Source organism: Macrotis lagotis, chromosome 1, assembly GCF_037893015.1.
Source record: "Macrotis lagotis isolate mMagLag1 chromosome 1, bilby.v1.9.chrom.fasta, whole genome shotgun sequence".
NCBI lineage: Eukaryota > Metazoa > Chordata > Mammalia > Peramelemorphia > Peramelidae > Macrotis > Macrotis lagotis.
Genome location: NC_133658.1, coordinates 788,889,112 through 788,911,237, shown reverse-complemented (window position 1 = coordinate 788,911,237; position 22,126 = coordinate 788,889,112). Strand labels below are relative to the sequence as shown.

The 22,126-nt window shown below is 37.1% G+C and overlaps 1 pseudogene; it reads left to right on the top strand.

Moving 5' to 3' along the window:
• The first annotated feature begins 19,128 nt into the window (after nt 1–19,128).
• LOC141508255 (prolyl endopeptidase pseudogene) lies at nt 19,129–21,872 on the top strand (annotated as a pseudogene).
• The last annotated feature ends 254 nt before the right edge of the window (nt 21,873–22,126 follow it).

Genomic DNA, 22,126 nt, shown 5'->3' with positions numbered 1-22,126 from the left:
TTGAAGATCACTTTGGGGAAGGGTATATATTACAGTGAAAAGAGTCCTAAAAACATAAGTTATGCATTTATTCCTCATGTGACCTTGGGTTCTTGGCTAGTAAATGGAAAGTCAACTAATACCTATAAGCCTCAAGTTCCAAAATAAGGCAGTGTTGCCTGGTGGAATGAGGACTGGCTTTGGATCTACAAATACCTTGGTTCAAGTCTTTCCTCAGACACTTACTATTTCTGTGACCTGGGCAGGTCAAGTAACCCAGTTCCCCAGAAATCTGACACCATACACATACATCATATATGTATTTGTCACACATACATGCATATATAATTTTATGTCTTCATGCTTATATAAAACATACTATGTATATCACATGCATGTTTATATGTATTTATCTGTGTATGGTACACACACACACACACACACATATTTATTTATTTATTTATTTATTTATTTATTTATTAGAGGGAAGTTATGTAGCTATCAGTGAAAAGACTATACCCAGGAATTCTCTACACTTATGAAAGCACAGGTCTGGATCTCCTCCTCTCCCCAATAGGGATAATGATACATTCACAATGAAACCACCTGGGACAGCAAGATGGTGCAGTAGATAGAGTACTGGATCTAGAGACAGAAAGATTTTTCTTCCTAAATTCAAATCTGGCCTCAGACACTCAAAGTCTGTGTGAACCTGGGCGAGTCACTTAACCCTATTTGATTCAGTTTCCTCATATATAAAAATTAGTTGGAGAAGGAAATGGCAAACACTCCAGTGTCATTGCCAAGAAAACCCCAAATGTGGACTGAAAATCAACTAAACAAATATCAAATCATAGCCCTGAAAAATCAGGATCCAGAGACCAAGATAAAAGATTAATTCTCTTGGATCTCAGACTTACAACACAAATGGATGAGCTATATGGTTCAGAATGGCCTAGCCCAACAAGATAGTAAAACTTGGGCATTTGTCCTAGCAGGCCAGGACAAAATGATGAGCATCCTTTGATATGAACAGCGTGATATTTTTCTGATTTTACACATTTCTCCTCCTAGACCATCCCTCATTCCCCTTCAAGATTCACTGAACTTAGCCTATAAATTTGGCCTAAATTCTCTATTCCAAAAGAAGAAATTTTGGGAAAGCCACTGATTAGGTAACTTGGTGTAAATGTGCAGACCACCTACATCTTTGAAAGACTATAAAAGAGTGGAAGAAGTCATAGGCTGACCTCTGTCAACAAATAACTGAGTACCCACTCCTTTTCAGAATCATTTTTTTCCCTCTATTCTTCCCCTCTCACAGACTCTTCCCACACCCAGCAGGGGCTCGGTTAGCCCAGTTGGCAATTATATGAAGAGAAAACTAACTGAATTTAAATGAATAAAAGACCAGGAATGATGGGCAGACAGCCCTAATTGGGGTTATTTTTAGAAACCAGCCATAAAATGGTACAAAGAGGAGAACATTTCTCCAGAGAGCTGGGAAGTATGAGTAGAAACATTGGATTAAGTTTTTGGGGAGGGAGAGGGAAGCATAGAAAAAGCAAGCAGTCTGCTCTTCATCAGGAGCTGAGGCAAGGGCAGGCAGACCCATGCATCAAATTGGAGGGGGAGCTGCCTTCCCAGTTGAGTCCACAGTCTGTCTCTAGCCAGATTGCTGCCAAGCCCTTCTCTCTCAAGTTCACTCTGTGCCAAAGGTTCAGATGGAGTTCTCAGATCCAAATCTGAATGCCAGTGACCAAGAGCTCCTTAATGCACAGGGGAGTTGGCTAGGAAAGGAACAGAAGATAAAAGTCTAAGAGTTAAGAATCTAGTAGGTAGGGTTCCCTCAGGGAGACTAACTGGATTTTTTAAAATTCATTCTCTTTTAGGGATATTAACTCCCACCCAATGATCTAAGGTTAACAGCAACATGGAGGCAGCTCAAATCACTTCAGATGACACCTGCAGAACATTCCTAGAATGAGGATTTTAAATCTTTTACTCTCCTGTGGGCAGTAATGCCCAGAGGAGCAAATAGTTCCTTCTCTTTCCCTCTTCTGTAGAGGTTTCAGGAAGTGATACTGCTAGAGTGATTTGTTTATAAGTTGAGAGGTTTGTTGCTGGTAATAAAGGAAAGAATGTGAACTATACCTGCTTTCTCCTGGCTTAATACACATGCCCATCAAAGAGGATCACCTCAGGGTTTGCAAAGCTCCCATAGTTTTGATTTTTTAGCAGAGAACTAAAAAATGTGGTTTTGGGAGACAGAATAACAGGGTTTAAATGTAAGTCACATAGAAATTTCATTCTCTAAATTATATAGTTCGTAGAATCCTAGGGCCATAGATTTATAATTGAAAAGAACTTCAAAGGACCTCTTGTCTACTTCCTTTATTTTACAGATGAAAAAACTGACACCCAGAAAGGTTCCAAGTTTTTCCTGAGGATTGTCTGAAAGTTCAAAATTCAGAAGAATCAGAAAAAGGGAAGTCAAAAGAATATTCTTCATCTTAACCAAAGTCATTCTACAGGGCAGTTAGGCAGCACCATGGACAGAGGGTTGGACTTGGAATGTAAATCCAGCCCCAGACACTTACTAACTGTGTGACTCTGGACAAGTCACTTAATCCTGTTTGCCTCAGTTTGCCTCACTTTCCTCATCTGTAAGATGAACTAGAGAAGGAAATAGCAAACCATTCTAGGATCTTTACCAAGAACCCCAGATGGGTTCATTAAAACTCAGACAAGGCTGAAAATAATTAACCATAACATGCACTAAAAGAGCATAATGTTTCTGGAGAGGTTTTCTTGCCACAAGACAGAGAGATCAACTGGGGATGAGGCTAAGACTGGACAAAAATTTGAATCTGGAGTTCTGAGCTGTAGTCAGATCAAAGCCAGTTCAGGGTTTGGTGCTGATTTAGGGAGACCTGAAGTTTAGAGAATCATCAGACCCTCAACAAGAGGGGACGATGGACCCAGGCTAGAAAAATGGAACATATTAAAGTTCCAGTATTGGACCTGTGAGGTCACTACACTTCCAGCCTAGGAAAGAGGAAGACATAGTAGAGAAGGGGGAGGGGGGAGAGACAGACAGAGAGTAAAGAAGGAGGAGGAGGAAGAAGAAAGGAGAAAGAGGAACAGCAGGGGAGATGGAAAAGGAAGAGGGGAGGGGAGGGGAGGGGAGGTAAAAAGAAGAGAGGAGGAGAGGAAAGGATATTGGTTTTTAGGCTATGATGTTCCTGGGAGTTTTCATTTGGGAATCTCTTTTAGGTGGTGATAAATGGATTCTTTTAATTTCTGTTTTGCCCTCTGGTTCTAATATATCAGGACAGTTTGCTCTGATAATTTCTTGAAAGATTTTGTCTAGGTCTTTTTCTTTTGGATCATGTGGTTCAATTATTCTTGAATTATCTCTCCTGGATCTATTTTCTAGATAGGTTGTTTTTCCAATGAGATTTTTCCCATTTTCTTCTTTTTTTTTAATTTGTTGATTTTGTTTTATTGAATCTTGATATTTCATAGTCATTAGTTCCTACTTATTCTATTCTAAATTTTAAAGAATTTTTTAGTGAACTTTTGTTCTTCCTTTTTCCATTTGTTAAGTTTTTTTAGGGAATTATTTACCTTGGTAAAATTTTGTGTATCTTTTCCATGTTATTGCCTCTTTTTATATGATTCTCTTGTATTACTCTCATTTCTTTTCCAATTTTTCCTTCTATTTCTCTATTTACTATTTAAAATCATTTTAAAACTCTTCCAGAATTTTTGAGGGAGCCTGAGACCAAATCAATTTTTTTGAGGCTTCACATTTAGCCATTTTGATGCTATTGTCCTCTAGAATAAGTTTATGACTTGATCATCCCTAACCCTGAAAGCTTTATTTAAAAAAAAGTTTCATTTTTCTGCTTTCTTTGGGGACTTGGTGTTTATATGAGGGCTCTGATCCTATAGTATCCTAAGGCTTTTGTGGTGGGACCCAAGGTCTTAATGCTGGCTTTCACTGAGATGCTTTCTTTCTTTTTTTTTCCTTTTTTCTTTTCCTTTTTTTTTTGCAAGGCATTGGGGTTAAGTGACTTGCCCAAGATCACACAGCTAGGCAATTATTAAGTGTCTGAGGTCATATTTGAACTCTGGTCCTCCTGACTCCAAGTGCAGTAAACACTTCACAAGTCCAATACTGGAGTTTTAACATGTTCCATTTTTCTAGTCTAGGTCAGTTGTCCCTTCCTGTAGAGGGCCCAGTGGTTCTCTAAGTAGAAGGGAAAAAATGGGAAAAGAAATGAGAGAAATACAAGATAGTCACATAAAAAGAGTCAATAACATGGGGAAAGATACACAAAAATTTTCCAAGGAAAATAGTTCCCTAAAAAGTAGAACTGATCAAATGGAAAAATAAGTACAAAAGTTCAATAAAAAAAAATAATTCCTTAAAATTCAGGATAGAAGAAGTGGGAACTAATGATTATGAAATATCAAGATGCAACAAACAAAATCAACCAAGTGAAAAAAAGAAGAAAATGTGAAAATTCTCACTGCACCACCTAGCTGCCCCTTCCCTTCTACCTTGAAGGGCATTTGTGGCTCCAATTGGCTTCCCCTGCCTAAGGCTTTTAGCAGCTGGCCTGCTCTAGGGGTGGAGCCTTGCTACTGCATTGCTATGGGAGCCACATCTCTCTGCTAGGAGGGCCCTGGAAGTAGGGTCAGCCCCAAGGTGGGGCTTCATTATTGCTCAGCAATGAGGTCAAAGTCTCACTGGTGGCATGTGCTGGGGTATGGTCATGGGGTGGGGCCTTGCTGTGCAGCACAGACTGCTCACCTGCCCAGAGCTAGTTTGGAGGAGGGAGGGGTCTCACTGCTAGACTGCCCCAAGCTTAGAGCCCTGCTGTGTTCAGAGCTGTGGAGGCCTTGGAGGCTTGTGAGCATTGCTGCAGAAGAGGCTGCAGAGGCTGTGGCTCTTGCTCCTTCCTGCCCAGCCCATCCTAATAAGATAAACCTTTCCTGCTGTGCTGATAAGCTCTTCTCTGCTCCTAGATCAATTCTGAGGTGGTTTTTCTAGTTGTTTGTAGGGGAATTGGGATGGGGGCTGCTTTCCTCACTCTGCCATCTTGGCACCAGAAGTCCTCAGTCTTCTTAATTCTCTGTAGTCTGGTTACCAATGTCATCATGCAACTGAAACTTCTCTCTCCTAAGTTACTAAGGATCTCTTCATTACCAACTCTTACCTTTTTTTATCCTCAACCTCTTTGCAAACTATGATGCTCTTGATCACTCCTTTCTTGATATTCTCTTCTCTCTAGATTTTTGGGATATTACTCTCCTGGGTCTCTTTCTACCAATCTGTCTATTCCTCCTCAGTCTCCTTTTTGGCTCCTTAAACAAGTAATGCCTAATGACCATGGACAATGCCCTAAGGCTCTGTCCTGGGTCCTTTCCTCTTTTCTCTATAAGACTTCATTTGGTGATTTCATCAGCTCCCCATGGGTTCAATTATCTTCTCTAATTCTGATGATTCTGAGGTCTACTTATCTGGCCCTAACCTCTCTGCTGCTTTCCATTCATCCATCTCCAACTGCCTCCAACAGGACATCTCAAACTGGATGATCTGCAAACATCTTAAATTCAAAAACTGAAACCATTTTTTCCCCTCCATCCCTTTCCTAACATCTCTTTAGCTGTTGAGTCCTGCTCACCCAGACTTGCAATCAAGATGCCATCCTCAGCTCTCCAACTCTTATTCCTCATATTTAATCTGTTGCAAAGGTCTGTCAAGATGACCTTAATAGCATCTCTCCTATGGAAGTCTAATGATAGCCCAGGCTGCAGGGGTGACCCACATGATTCTCACCTCTGACCCTGCAGTCACCTCCGTGAAGATGCTCTTCTTTTCACAGCTGATTAGTCTCCCTGCAACTAGTCTCTCCCCACTCCAGTCCATCTGTCACTTGGCTGTAAAAGTGATCTTCCTAGAGTATAAGTCTGACCATATAACCTACCCCCCTCAATAAATTCTAATGGTTACCTGTCTCTTCCAGGATCAAATTTTTAAAAATCCCCTCTATAATTTCCCCTCCAACCTTTCCATTCTTCTTATACCTTACAGATTCTCTTTGACCTCCATGTGCCCTGCAATCCAATGATACTGGCCTTTTTTCTGTTTCTTAATTAAAACCCTGTCTCCAGACTCTGAGGAGTTTCACTGTTATCCCCTATGCCTAGACTGCTCCTCTTTAACTTCAGGTCCTGCCTTTCCTGACTTCCTTCAAGTTTCAGCTAAAATGCTGCTATAGAAAGCCTTTCCTGATCTTCCATAATTCTAGTGCTTTCTTTCAAATTTACCTTCCTAGAGATTTTTATATTTCTCCCATTAGAATTGAGAATAGGAATTATCTTTTGTCTTTTGGCACTGGCATATAGGACTCTATAAATGTTTGATTGACTTTCTTCATTCTGAATCACTTTGCAAGTTTCTCTGAATTCTTCATTATCATCATTCCTCATGACAAAGTAATATTGCAGTCCATTTGTAGTCCACTGACATTTCACACACACATTCACACAATGTGGGTCACTCCTTAGTCCAAGTTCTGGGTATTTTGTGAGTCAGCATTTTCTCTGTACCATAACTCACAAATCCCCATTGATATATTTTATTTTTACCAGTCTGCCACAGAACATACTTAAATTACATTACATTGAAATATTAAATAGCAACACCACCATGTAGCAGATAAGGAGCCATTTTCGGAGTCAAGAAAAACTGAGTCCTGACTTCATAAGAACATATGACTGAACAAGTCATTCACCAAATTCACTTAGACTCTAATTTGAAGAATGTCTACATTGGAAGAATATTTACCAGTCAAGGTGAAATTTCATACCAGTGAAATCACAAGCCCAGACATGCAGTGTCAATAAAAGAATAAAATAGCACCTTCTTCCCCACCAAAAATGTATTAATCCTCCCAGAAATACATAATCAGTAAGTAGAGGGGACCTTAATGGGAAGTATATATAAGCACATGGGCAGGGCACCTGTGAAAAATGAGTATACATGTTTAACAAAGTATCATACAAAGAGCAACAATTCACTTTTCTAATGATGTAAAACTGCTGTTGTCTTCTACTGACAGAATTGAGCTGTTCTTTGCTAGACCTATTCTTCAATTCTTCATTACTCTCCTCTTCTCCTTGTCAGATCTTGCTGTCTTCTCTAACAATTGCCATCAATGCTGGTAATTTTCAGACACCTCATACCTTGGCCAACATGATGCACATACTATAGTTAGAGCTCTTTTTATCCACTGGAATTGGGAGATGAGGGTAGGGTTGTGGTTATCAAGCCTGTCTGTCAGACTGCTCCTTCATCTGCCTTCAGCAGTGGGCTCTAGAGAAACTTTCACAACCTAGTCTTTCATCTACCAAAGGTTCTATGCTTTTTTTGTTCTTTGAAGGGAATGCTACTTGTCTTCTCAACCAGAATTCCCTTCCAATAGCTATGGAGCCACTCTTAGGTCATCTGTTCTCCTCAGTCCAAAAAGATGTCATTTTCTGTAACCTTCTCAGATGTTTTCTCTTAGGCATGACTGAAAATTTTCATTTTACCCTGGCAACCTATGCAAGGGTATCCAGAAGCCTAGACTGAGATCAGATCTTCCTTCCTTCCTCTAAGAATCTATTAACAGTATCTCTTCTAGGGGCGGCTAGGTGGCCTAGTGGGTAAAGCACCAGTCCTGGAGTCAGGAATACCTGGGTTCAAATCTGATCTCAGACACTTAATAATTACCTAGCTGTGTGGCCTGGCAAGTCACTTAGCCCTGTTTGCCTTGCCAAAACCTAAAAAAAACAGTATCTCTTCTAAACAAAATTTTCTCTGCTCTTTTTCCCTCTTCTTCACTCTTCACTAAATTGTACTGCTTGGATTTCTCAGTTTATCACTCAATTCATGGTCAGAGACCACCTTAGGATTTAACATTTCCCCTGGCAGAGGGAAAGAATGAGTGACATTATATAAAGAAAACTGTTTTAAAGTTATCCCAGAAGTCCCTTTGATTGTCTATATTAGTCACCACTACACTAAAGAATTCTAAAAAAGCTTTTCTATGCAAATTGTATCTACTATACTATTAAACTTAAAAGAAAGTATTGATCTTTCTCTCACTTTCCCCAGAAATATGTATATGTATGTATATATATATATATATATATATATTATAGCTCTCTGTCTTTTTCTGTTTCTGCTACTGCCTCTGTGTCTCTTTCTCTCTCTCTCCTTGACCCCTCCAAATTTTATGCTATAACTTGTTTAGTCATTCTATCATTAAGCACATATTTTGTTTCCAGATTTTTTGTTATCACAAATAATGTTTTCATGAATATTTTTATACATATAAGTCTTTTCTGGTAGTTAATAACACCCTTGGAGGTATAGACTCCCTGGGACAAAGGGTATGAATAATTTCATTACTTTTCTTTCATAATTCCAAATTATATTCCAGAACCATTAGATACATTCTCAGCTCCTCTAGTAGTGATTAGAATTTCTTATCATAGCTCTTCCAAAAATACATTTTCCCATATTTTACCATATTTGCTAGCTCAATGATAGATGTGAGATGATGGATCAGAATTGTTTTAATTTGCTTGTCGCTGATTGTCAGTGATTTTGAATATCTTCCAGAGAAGTTATTAGTAGTTTGTATTTCTTTTGTTCAGAACTATTTATAATCATCACTCACTTTTGTTTTAGGAAAGTTCCTAATTTTGTATATTTCTCTCAATTCCTTTAAAATTTCATAAAGAAAACTATTATGTGAGAATTATGCAAAAGGACCTACTATCCATGACATCTGAATCTAGTTATATTTCTTGTGTCTGTTCAAAAGTTTATTATTTTTATAAAATTGAATTTGTCAGGGCAGCCAGGTGGCACAATGGATAGAGCACCGGCCCTGGGGTCAAGAGTACCTGGGTTCAAATCCAACCTCAGACACTTAATAATTACCTAGCTGTGTGGCCTTGGGCAAGCTACTTAACCCCATTTGCCTTACAGAAAAAAAATGAAAAAAAATTGAATTTGTCATTTTTTTCTGATTTCTTTTTTCCTGTCTGGTTATGAGTACTTCCTCTTTAACTTTCCACTTGGCCCCATTTTTTTTTATAATGAAGTGACTTTATATTTAACACACTTGATCTTTTAGAAATAATGTGATACATGGTATAAAACTGATCTAAGTATTTTATTCCAGACTATTCTCCAGTTTTCCAACTATTCTTCTTAAATCAGGAATCCCTAAATTAGCAGTTTGTATGCTGTAATTTATTATGCACTCACTTCCTATGTACATTTCAGTTAGGTATTATTTATTAAATCTATTTGATAACTTCTGCTTTATAGAATATCCTGAAATCTAGTAACCACCTTTACTAATTTTTTATTACAACATTTGATAATCAGATTTGATATTCTTTTATTTCTACTTCAGTAAAAGAAAAATTTTCTGTTCATTTAAATCTATAAAGAATTCTACTGATTTAGCCCTAAATCTGTAATACAATTTGGATAGCATTGTTCTTTTTTGCTATATTGTTATGAGTGAGCAATAAACAGTAAATATTCAATGATTTAGGTCTACTCTCATTTTTCTAAAAAAAAATTTTATAATTGCCTTAAAGACCAAAATGTGTATCATAGTTTAATTTTCAGTTACTCAATGTATTTTTATTATCTTAAGTAGAACTCTTTAGTGCATATAAAGTTAAAATTGAGATTGTTTCATAATTTATAGTATCTTTACACATATGGACAATATCTAATTTTGTTATTTGCTTACTTATCATCACAATCGACACTCTTGCTTTTTTAGATTCAGCTGAGGAATAATAAATTCTATTCCAGTGTCTTATTTTAACTCTGTAAAAATCTTTATGAGTTAAGTGTATTTTTTTGTACAAGGAAAATTGTCAGATTTTACTTTTGAATCCATTCTAGCATCCTCTTCCAACTTGAGTTCAACATATTCAGATTCACAATTATTAATATTTTTGTTTTTCTCCATCAAATTATGTTGTAAGATTTCTTCTGTTTTCTTTTAAAAATTAGCACCAAAGAACTCATTACTAGATATTTATGTTGCTTAGCACATTCTTCTTCCAGTCTCTACCTTTCTTCTTCCTCTACCCTCTCACTTATCAAACCTAAATTATTGAGCCTTGCCCCCACCAAATGTTTTATTCAATCTTCACAAATTTTGCTTTGATTGAGGTAATCACTTTGTAGATCTCACCATCTAGCTCAGAAATTTCTCCTTTTTAACCTCTCTCCCCCAATTTCTTCTGTCACAAACATTTTGTATATTTCTGGGACATGCACATATAGAACTGATTCTTGAAATTTACTCTCCTACCCGACCTTACCTCTATATTTAAATAACTATCACTTGGATACCCCAATTTCTGGAAATACAAAGTTCCTTCCTTTCCCTTTTTTCCTTCTTAAAGTAAGGTAAACAACTGCAGGAAACTGTTTCTTTAGGCACTTCTTGTCTTTTTAAAAAAGTTTTAATTTTTATCAATTTTAAACTTAATACAAAAGAAGGAAAAAAAAAGAACATTGCCATGTACACAGTAGAACATGAGAAGATTCAAAATAAAACAATAAAATTCCATTTCTAGAAAACATATATATAATAAATACATTATTTTCCAAGCTACCCAGCTTTTCTTTACTTCCTTCACCACCCTAATAAAGCTTCAATTAAAATTAAAAAAAATTATATATTCATATGCATCACACACACACACACACACACACACACACACACATATATACACACTCATACATATCTATCTAGGATCATACTAAGCATATTTCTACTTATCTCTTTCTCTGAAGGTGGTTAGGATTTTCCTTCATAGGTCCAAGTCTTTCCACATTTTTTTCTAAATCAACTAGTTCTGGGGGAGGTTAGGTGGTGCAGTGGATAAAGCACCAGCCCTGGAGTCTGAGTTCAAATCTGGTCTCAGACACTTAATAATTATCTAGCTGCGTGGCCTTGAGCAAGCCACTTGACCCCATTTGCAAAAACCTAAAAAAAATGAACTAGCTCACCACCTTCCTCAAAAATGAAGGACAAACATTATTATTATCATTACTATTATTATTATTATTATCACAGCAAATTCTAACACAATCACATCCTATCTGAGAAATTGTGTATGAAAGTTTTTTCTCCAAATTTTCTGCTTTCCTTCTATTCTTGGGTAAATTGGTTTTATTTAAACAAAAAAAATTTTAATTTTTAAATAATCAAAATTATTTTATATTTTAAGAATTATCTCCCCTTATATTATGGCATAAAGTCTAATACTGCTGAACCTCCTTCCTTTGTATTCTTCCCTAGTTTCTTTGAAATTCATTTCCAAGCATTTTTTTCTTCCAAATGATTTTTGCTATTATTTTTCATAGCACAATGAGAATTTTTTTTAGTAATTTAATTGGGATGGTATTAAATAAATAGGCTAGTTAGGTTAAATTTTTGTTTTAAACAAAATATTGACTTTACCTACCCATCAACAAGAAATATTATTCCAATTAATGTTTTTTTTAGGTTTTTTCAAGGTAAATGGGGTTAAGTGGCTTGCCCAAGGCCACGCAGCTAGGTAATTATTAAGTGTCTGAGACCAGATTTGAACCCAGATACTCCTGAATCCAAGGCTGGTGCTTTATCTACTATGCCACCTAGCCACCCCAATGTTTTTTAATCTTAAACAAGATAGAATTTCTATTTTTTTTCCTCCCCATTTCAGTATATAACAACTAGAAATATTTGGAATTCTTTTTTTAAAACTCCTTTGATTCCCTTTTTCACTTTATGACCAGATTTTCTGGGAAAACATTATTTTCTGAGACAAACTATTTTTTTTTTACATTTCTGTATTTCATACTTCAAGCTTTCAATTCAATTCTCATTGAGGGTGAGTAATACTGGAAAATTCTGACTTATTCTTTTCTAAATAATATGTCTCTAGTTGGTTACTGACAATATTTTCTTTTTTAGGTGCCAGCTTTTGAACTTTAACAACTACATTTATGGGTGAATTAAATCAGTTATTCATGTCTGATGGAATCCTAAAGATTCTACAAATCTATATTTTATTCCTTGGTTCTGATTTCCTTGAGTAATCTTATAAATTTCTTGAAATATGAAAAGAATCAATAATATTAAACTACCGAATTGATAATGAGGTCCTTGCCTTGGAAACCAATGAAACAAAATAGATCCTCAAGGGGAGCAGCTAGGTGGTACAGTGGGTAAAGTACTGGCCCTGGATTCAGGAGGATCTGAGTTCAAATGTAGCCTTAGACATTTAATACTTACTTAGCTGTGTGACCTTGGGCAATTCACTTAACACCATTGCCTTGCAAGAACAAAAAAAATTACCCATAATACTTGTTGAATTATTAAAGACAGACAACTAAATCATAACTGTCTTAGCATTCTCAATGTAAATAAATCCAGAAAATTAAAGAAAGATTTAATTAAATGGAATGATCACACATATAATCTCCTTAGATAAATGCAGGAGTTGGAAAAGATTATTTTTATCATTAGGTGAATGATAATAATAAGTATCATTTCATGAGACATTTGTTATCTCATACTGAAGCTCTAATGATAAGTATTTGCAAGAAAGACTACCATAAAGATAATTGCAGATTATGTACCATCAATCACAGAGGATGAATAAATAGAAAAATATTCTGTGAAAACCTCAATAAAATTCTTCAAATTAAATAACATTCTTTGATTCCCAGTGATTTTAAGTTAACAGTAGGAATAAGTAAAGAGAATGACATATACATTGGAAAATCTGTTCAGGAATAAATTTTATAGTTCAACAAGTATACAGAAAACATATCTAATGGATACTTTAATTGAGAATATAAGTGGGGAGTATTGGATTTGACAAACCCAAATAACATTAAAAATTAAATCAATTACAGGTACAACTGTCAGTCAAGTCAATAAGCTTTTTCTTAAGAACCTACTGTGTGCCAGGCAATGTGATGGTGTTTTATCCTTCATTTTCAAAGACTTCAACATCAGGGAGCTGATGCCATGACAAGCATATGAACTGGATTTGAGTGAGGGGTGGATGTGCTAAGTCACCAGCCTCATTTTCTCCTCCAGAGCCATATAGGTCCAGTGGCCAGAGATGAATCAAGATGGCTTGAGATGGCCCTGAATGAGAAGGAATCAGGGTTAAGTGACTAGCCCAGGGTCACACAGCTAATAAGAGTCAAGTGGATTCTTGTCCTCTTGACTCCAACACTCGTGCTCTATCCACTGCACCATCAAGCTATGTGCTACGTACTGAAAATACAAAAAAAGAGAATGACTTCTGGCAGAATTTTTACAGAGACTTGAAATAAGACATGAAAGCCCAGAGAATAGAGGCTAAGGAGATACAGAATTGTAAACATGGAGGAATGTATGTGAAAATGTGAAAATGCACAGAGCTGATAAGACTATGCTATGTGTCTTAGGCAGTTGGTAGTCTAGTGTAGAGAATCCTGGGCCTGCAGTCAGGGAGATATAGGTTCAAACCTAACTTCAAACTCCTTTCAGCTGTATACTAGGCTGGCCACTTAACCTCTGTTACCTTTAGTTTCCTTAACTATAAAATGGGGATAATAACAATACTTCCCTTACAGGGTTTTTGATTGAGGATGAAATAAAAATAAATAAATAAATAAAATAAAATAAATAAAATAAAACACTTTCAAAATGCTTAGCACAATGTACAGCAGCAAGAATTAGCACCATATAAGTTGCTTGTTACTTTCCCTTCCCCTCATGAGAGGTATAGCAAGAAGGTCACATCATTGATTATAGAGGATGTGGGAGGGGAGCAGGCTATAAGAAGACCAAAAAGGTAGGAAAGGGACAGGTTGTAAAAGAATTTAAAAGTCAAATGGAATTTTGTAATGGATACTTAAGAAAATAGGAAATTCAGTGAATCAGGTTAGAAGAAAGAATATGACATGGGAAGACTTGTTCTTTGGGAAGACACTTGACCATATTAGTGAAGGACAGAATGGAGTGGGAAGAGACTTGAGATAGGAAACCAACCACCAGGGGATAGCAATTATTCAACATGGGTTCATAGGTTCTCTATCAGATGATATCTAAGTGATATGAAAGAAGGAGATATACATGAGACAATATGAAAGTTAAAAATAACAATGTTTGGCAATAGAATGAATATGGAGGGAAAGAAAGAGAAAGGAATGGAGGATGACTCTGAAGTCAAAAATTTGAGTGCTTTGGTGGTGACTTTTACAGAAAAAGAAATATTAGGAAGAGGGGAGAGTTTCAAGGAAAAGATAATGAGCTCAGTTTGAGGAATGTTGAATTTAACATGGCAGGATATCCATAATTGAACATTAAGAAAAGAAACATTACTGAAATGGAAATCATTCCTGAAAATGCTATCTTCAGTCATATCATTGACTATTTAATACAAGGAGATAAAATACAAACCATAAAGGAAGAAAAAAAGAGAAAAAGTTTTATGCCATTCAAGTGAATCAACTCCAATCTGACCTATTTAAAGAGTTACTAATACCTCCAAATGGAAAATGGAAGAAAGAAAGGGCATAGAAACGGATTATGATAATTTCCTATAGAAGTTAAAATGATGTAGCTTGATTGAGTTTTCACGTATATATATATATATATATATATATGTATATATATTCATACACACACACATATATGTATGTATGTATATGTATATGCAGACCTTCTCTAATGATATTTCTACAAGTGGAAGACCTATGAGTTCTAGTCAGGTAACCATGAAATGAAGAGGATCCTCTTTTATTGGCTAGATTCATTAAAAAAAAGTCTGTTCTGTTTTAACTTCCTCTCATTTGCCCCAGAGTTCTTAGGAGAGCACCTGGTGAAGGGAGAAGAGACCCGTGACCTTGTGAGTTCAAAATGTCTAGAGGTTATCCTCAATATCCCATCACATCAGAATTTGTTTTGCAGCTAGCATAGAACCCATGCCTTGAAAAATAAGGAGTGATTTTCCAAAGTGATTTTTGGAATTCCCTAGCTCAATGGTAGCTAAGACAAGGATTCACTCAACAGCAATGCTGCTTCTGGATGTGAACTTGGTAGAATTGACACTAGACACAAACTGAACTAAAATTGAGTCTTCTCTCCCCATGATTGAGATAGTAAAAAGGGAGAGGGGGAAGAGGAAGCCTTTGTACTTTGTTTTTGTTATAGCTTTGAAGTAAATAGCCTTTTGCAAAGAGTTATCCAATATTAAGCATTTAAATAGAATTGAATGCTTGTCAAAAGTCCCTAACAAAGACAAGACAATCAGTTGGGACTTAAGCCAATATCAATGAAGAAGAGACTTTCCACCAACCCCTCAGAGTCACCTGGAAGCTTGACAGGTCAAGAAGAAAATGTTACAATTAATTTAGAAAGAGTCCATTCAAAAAATCATGGAGACACAGTTAGGGTCAGATTACAGAAGGCAAAGTATCTAGTGTTACAATTAAGAAAAATCATCCATCCAGCTAAATATATTCCTGAGTATAATCCTTGGGGGAGGGGGGATGGAGGGGACTTGAGGAAAAGAAATTTAATGAAATAGAGAACTTTCCAGAATTCTTGTTGAAAAGACCAGAACTGAATAGAAAATCTAATATTCAAATATAAGACTCAAGAGAACTTTATAGTTTATAGATATAGTTTATAGTTTATAGATAAAGATGAAAGAGAAACCATAAGAGAATAATAAAGTCAAACTTCAAATTCTGTTATAGGAAGATGATACATGTAACTCCTAATAATAATCATTTTAGGGCACTTCAGAAGTCATATTCATGGAGTATACAGGTATGAATCAATTATATTGAGATGATCTCAAAACAATGAAAGTGAGAAAGATACATTAGGAGAAGAGCAAAGAGAGAAAGAAAGGCAAAAATTATCTCATAAAAAAGGCATGAAAGGAAGAACTTTATAATGGAGGGCAGTGGTAGCAGATAACACTTGAATATCTCTCATAGGACTTGGTTCAAAGAAAAGAACAGATAGATGTCAGAGAGAGATGCATGTGTTTGTGGATACATATACACAAACACAAACACATACAAACACATACACTCTGAGGTGGTACATTACATATCTTACCTAATAAAAGTAGGAGAAGTCTACAAGGAGGGGTGGGGTGATAAAAGGGAGGGCAGATTAAACAAAAAATAGACTTTTGAGGGAGGGAAAAGCACAAAGAGAAAGAGAAGGATAAATCAAAGAAAATAATGTGGAGGGGAAAACACAGTTAATAATCATAATTAAAAATTAAAATGGAAGCAAATAGCAGAATGGATTAGAAACCACAATCCAACAATACTTTGTGTTCTTTATAAGACACAGAGCCAAAATATACTTCAGCTGAAGTTTTTATTTTTAAAAAGTAGCATAGAAATCATGTTCTCAGACAAAGCAAAAATAAAAATAGACCCAATTTAAATAGATTATCAGGGAAATTACATTTTGCTAAAAGATACCATAAACAAAGAAGTAATATCAATACTTAATATATGCACTAAAAAGCAAGGCATCCAAATTCTTTCAGGCACAAATAAATAAAACCAAGTTTGCCAAAATTAAAAGAAAAGCAGGAGAAGGAAAAAGTTTACAGCAAATTTCTTGATAAAAGCTTCATTTCTCAAATATATCAAGAACTGACTCAAACTTATAAAATCAAAATTGTAGTCAAAAATTGCTTTAAATCAATGTTAATTAGAGAAATGTAAATTAAAACAGTGCTAAGGTACCTCCTTATATCTATCAGATTGACTGATATGACAGAAAAAAAGAAGGCAATGTAGGAGGAGGAAATATAGAAAATAGGGACCCTAATATTGTGGAATTCTGAATTGGTTCAACCATTCTGAAAAGCAATTTGGATTTATTCCCAAAGACTATAAAACTATGAATGCCTTTTTATCCAGCAATACCACTACTAAGTTTATATCCCAAAGAGATAAAAGAAAAAGAGGAAAGGACCAAAAATATAGCAGCTCTTTTTGTAATGGCAAAGAATTGGAAATTAAGGACATGCCCTTCAATTAGAGAATGGTTGAACAAATTATGGCATATGATTTTAATGGAATGTGATTGTGCTATAAAGAAATGACAAGAAGGATAGTTTCAGAAAGAAACTTGACAAGAGTTATATGAACCAAGTGATCATTGTACACAGTAACCACAATAGTGCAATGGTCATCAACTAGACTTAGTGACTCTAATCAATACGCTTATCCAAGACAATTCCAAAGGACTTCTGATGAAAAATTGTTATCTACCACTAGAAAAAGAATTTAGTACAAATTGAAATATATATATATTTCAATTTATTTATTTTTCTTAACTTTTACAAGAAACATGGCCAATATGGAAATATTTTGCATGATTTCATATGTATAAATGATATATTGCTTGCCTTCACAATGAATGGGGGCTGGAGGAAGGAAGATAATTTGTAATTCAAAAAAATTTAATGAATATTAAAAATAAATTTTTAAAAAAAAGTCACTATACATTACAAAAAGATATAAATTAAAAGTCTAAAAAACTGTCAACAAATACTTGATTTACTAGCCAAGCAGATAGATGTTAGTCCAAGGAAACACTGGTTCAGAATGCAAGCTTGTTTGTAAAATCTTATTGGAAAAATAGCAAAATAATCTTGTAAATTGGTAAAAATCAATGGAAGGAAAAAGAAACTTAAAAGAAGGCTTTTTGAGATATCCAGCTAAGCAAAGCTATCCTGAGTGTATTCAAAGATAAAGGCGAAAGGAGGATCACAAATGGATAAAATAAAAAAAAGGGAAAAAATCTGTTAAGTTTATTTTTTCATAGCAATCTCTTTACCATGAAATACATTAGAATTACCATATATGTATTTTAAAGCTTCAGACCTACATGTAATTCTTGAGGGAAAAAAAATTGAAAGACATCTGCTAAACAGAAAAAATTAAACGTTCAATAGAATACACTTTTTTTTTTTTGCAAGGCAATGGGGTTAAGTGGCTTGCCCAAGGACATACAGCTAGGTAATTATTAAGTGTCTGGGGTCGATTTGAACTCAGGTACTCCTGACTCCAGGGCCGATGCTCTATCCACTGCACCACCTAGCTGCTCCTAAGAGAATACACTTTTGAGGGTATTGAGGGAGCAGTGTTGAATGTGTCAGAAGGAACCAAAAGCAGAAACAGAGACAGAAAATTATTACTAACCTGTAAACAATGAATTGGGCAGTTAGAGAGTGCTGGATTGCTGTCAAAGATCTGATTTCAAATCCAGCTTCAGACGCTTACTAGTTGTGTGTCACTAGTCGAGTCAATCTTGTTTGCCTCAATTTCCTCATCTGTAAAAATAAACCAGAGATGGAAATGGCAAACCTCTCTAGGATCTTTGCCAAGCTAAACAACACACCAATGAAATTGGGTGTAAAGAAAACCTATCCCTCAGCCATTTTCCTTTAAAAGGTTTTCTCTTGCCATAATTTTTAAAATTCATTCAGGACTTTTGACTACAGGAAAAAGATTTCAGAGCTCTTGAAGTTGTTCTGCTACTCCCTATTTATGGGACCCTGGGCAACCTCACTTTCCTCCTATGTAAAGGCAGGGAATTGTAGTACTTAAATTTTAAAGTCTCTTTCAATTCTGGCATTTAATCAGTAAGAATTTTTTTTTTTGTAAATGAATGTTATGGGATAGTAAAAAAAAAAGATTCCTGGGAAGGAGTTTTTGAGAAAAAAAAAAGTAAAATTTCCATCTACCAAGAGAAATATTCAGAAGCTATATGTTGTTACTTTCAAAACCATAGAATTTATTTATTTATTAGTTTTTGCAAGGCAATGGGGTTAAGTGGCTTGCCCAAGACCACACAGCTAGGTCATTATTGAGTGTCTGAGGCGGAATTGAACTCAGGTCCTCCTGCCTCCAAGAGCTTGTGCTCTATCCACTGTGTCACCCAGTCACCCCCAAACCATGGAATTTCAGGGATGAAGACTACGCATCATTGGCCTTTGTGAGGTGTCTGCACCGGACTGTTGGGGTTCATGTTTCCAAGGTGATGGATCCAACCCAGACTGCTCAATAGTTGGCCCCGGCCGTTGGCCACTTTTAAGCATGGCGGTCAGGCATTGCTAACGGTCATCCTACTACCTCTGCAGAAAAAAGATCCTTAACCCGCCCCCCCCCCCCAAAAAAAAAACAATCTCCGCCTTGGCCACCCAAGTAAATCACAGAGAGAAAATTCACTTGAGCAGTCAGAGGACTATGAGACGGTCACTCCGGCTGGGCGAGCCCTGCAATAGCGAAAGGGGAAGAACCTGCTCCGCCCGCTGCTCCCCGCTTTGACAGCGCACCGACTCCTGATCGCTCGCAGCCCACCGACTCCTGATCGCTCGCAGCCCACCGACTCCTGATCGATCGCTGCCTCGCTCGCTCCGTCCACTCCGGGCCTCCCAGAACTGACCCGTGCCAGGAAGCCTCCCGCCTCCCAGTGCTGCGCCCGTTGCCTCCTCCACCGCCGCCCCTCCGGCACTCCAGCTCCCCAGATCCCCAGGGAGGGCCTGGACTGTCCACCCCTGACCCAGCCATGCTGTCTTTCCAGTACCCCGAAGTGTTCCGCGACGAGACCGCGGTCCAAGATTACCACGGGTCTAAGATCTGTGACCCCTACGTGTGGCTCGAAGACCCGGACAGTGAACTGACCAAAGCTTTTGTGGAAGCCCAAAACAAGCTCACGGTGCCCTTTCTTGAGCAGAGCCCCGTTCGAGACTTATACAAGGACCGAATGACGGAATTATACGACTACCCCAAGTACAGCTGCCACTTCAAGAAAGGGAAAAGGTATTTCCATTTCTATAACACGGCGCAGCAGAAACAACGAGTCCTGTATGCCCAAGATTCCTTAGAAGAGGAAGCCAGGGTATTCCTTGACCCCAACAAGCTTTCTGAGGATGGCACTGTGGCTCTTCGTGGCTATGCCTTCAGTGAAGACGGTGAGTATTTCGCCTATGGTCTGAGTTCCAGTGGTTCGGACTGGGCAACCATCAAATTTATGAAAGTTGATGGACCCAAGGATCTTCCAGATGTTCTAGAAAGAGTCAAGTTCAGCTGCATGGCTTGGACCCATGATGGAAAGGGGATATTCTACAACTACTACCCCAAAGAGGATGGGAAAAGTGATGGCTCTGAGATGTCCGCAAACCTTCACCAAAAGCTGTTCTACCATATTTTGGGGACTGATCAAGCAGAGGATGTTACGTGTGCTGAATTTCCTGATGAACCAAAGTGGATGGGTGGAGCTGAGTTATCTGATAATGGTCGCTATGTCCTGTTATCAATAAGACAAGGATGTGATGCAGTTAACAGACTCTGGTATTGTGATCTCCAGCAGGAAACCAATGGCATCAGAGGACTTTTAAACTGGGTGAAGCTGATAGACAACTTTGAAGGAAAATATGATTATGTGACAAATGAAGGGACAGTTTTCACCTTCAAGACAAATCTCCATTCTCCTAACTATCAGCTAATCAACATTGACTTAAAAGATCCAGATGAATCAAAGTGGCAAGTGCTTATTCCTGAGCATGAAAAGGATGTCCTTGAATGGGTAGCTTGTGTTAGGACCAATCTTTTAGTGTTGTGCTATCTCCATGATGTAAAAAACATCCTCCAGCTGCACGATCTTGCCACGGGTTCACTCCTCAAGACGTTTCCATTAGAAGTCGGGAGCATCGTGGGATATAGTGGCCAAAAGAAAGACACTGAGATCTTCTATCAGTTTACTTCCTTCTTATCTCCAGGTATTATTTATCACTGTGATCTTACCAAAGATGAGTTAGAACCCAAGGTTTTCCGAGAAGTGACTGTGAAAGGAATCGATTCTTCTGATTACCAAACCATCCAGGTGTTCTACCCCAGCAGAGATGGCACAAAGATCCCCATGTTCATTGTGCATAAGAAAGGAATTAAATTAGATGGTTCTCATCCTGCCTTCATGTACGGCTATGGGGGCTTCAATATATCGATCACACCAAGTTACAGCGTATCCAGGCTTATTTTTGTGAGGCACATGGGTGGTGTGCTAGCAATCGCTAACATCAGAGGAGGGGGAGAATATGGAGAGACCTGGCATAAAAGTGGTATGCTGGGCAAAAAGCAAAACTGTTTTGATGACTTTCAATGTGCTGCTGAATATCTCATAAAGAAAGGTTACACTTCACCAAAGAGACTGACAATTAATGGAGGCTCAAATGGAGGACTTTTAGTGACGGCTTGTGCTAATCAACGCCCTGACCTTTTCGGTTGTGTCATTGCCCAAGTTGGAGTAATGGACATGCTCAAGTTCCATAAATATACCATTGGCCGGGCCTGGACTACTGATTATGGTTGCTCTGACAAAAAAGAACACTTTGAATGGCTTAGCAAGTATTCGCCATTACATAACATCAGGTTACCTGAAGGGGATGGAGTACAGTATCCATCCATGTTACTTCTCACTGCAGATCACGATCACCGTGTGGCACCCCTTCACTCCCTGAAGTTCATTGCAACCCTACAATACATTGTGGGTCAAAGCAGAAAGCAGACTAACCCTCTGCTCATTCGTGTTGATACAAAGGCAGGCCGTGCAGCTGGCAAACCCAGTGTTAAAGTTATAGACGAAGTGTCTGATATGTTCGCATTCATAGCACGATGCTTAAAAATCGATTGGATTGAATGAATGGAATTCTCAGCTTCCATTGAATCTCCAAAATAAACCACCATTTACACAGAAAAATTAGTGGGCATAGTTACTTATATTTGAGAACACTGTTCCCATACCTAACAACTACATTTTATTTTTCCAGTGACCTAAAGTGTTGTGGAAATTTTAATCTTTTTAGGCTTATTCTTTTTATCATTTCCTGGGAATGGCTTTTTTCCTGCCATATTCAGATACAGGTTTTGTTTTGTTTGTTTTTTTTAAGTATCTTTGGACAAATAGCTAATTTGCAGCAAACACTGTTGTGAATACTTAATTTCCAGAGTTTTAAA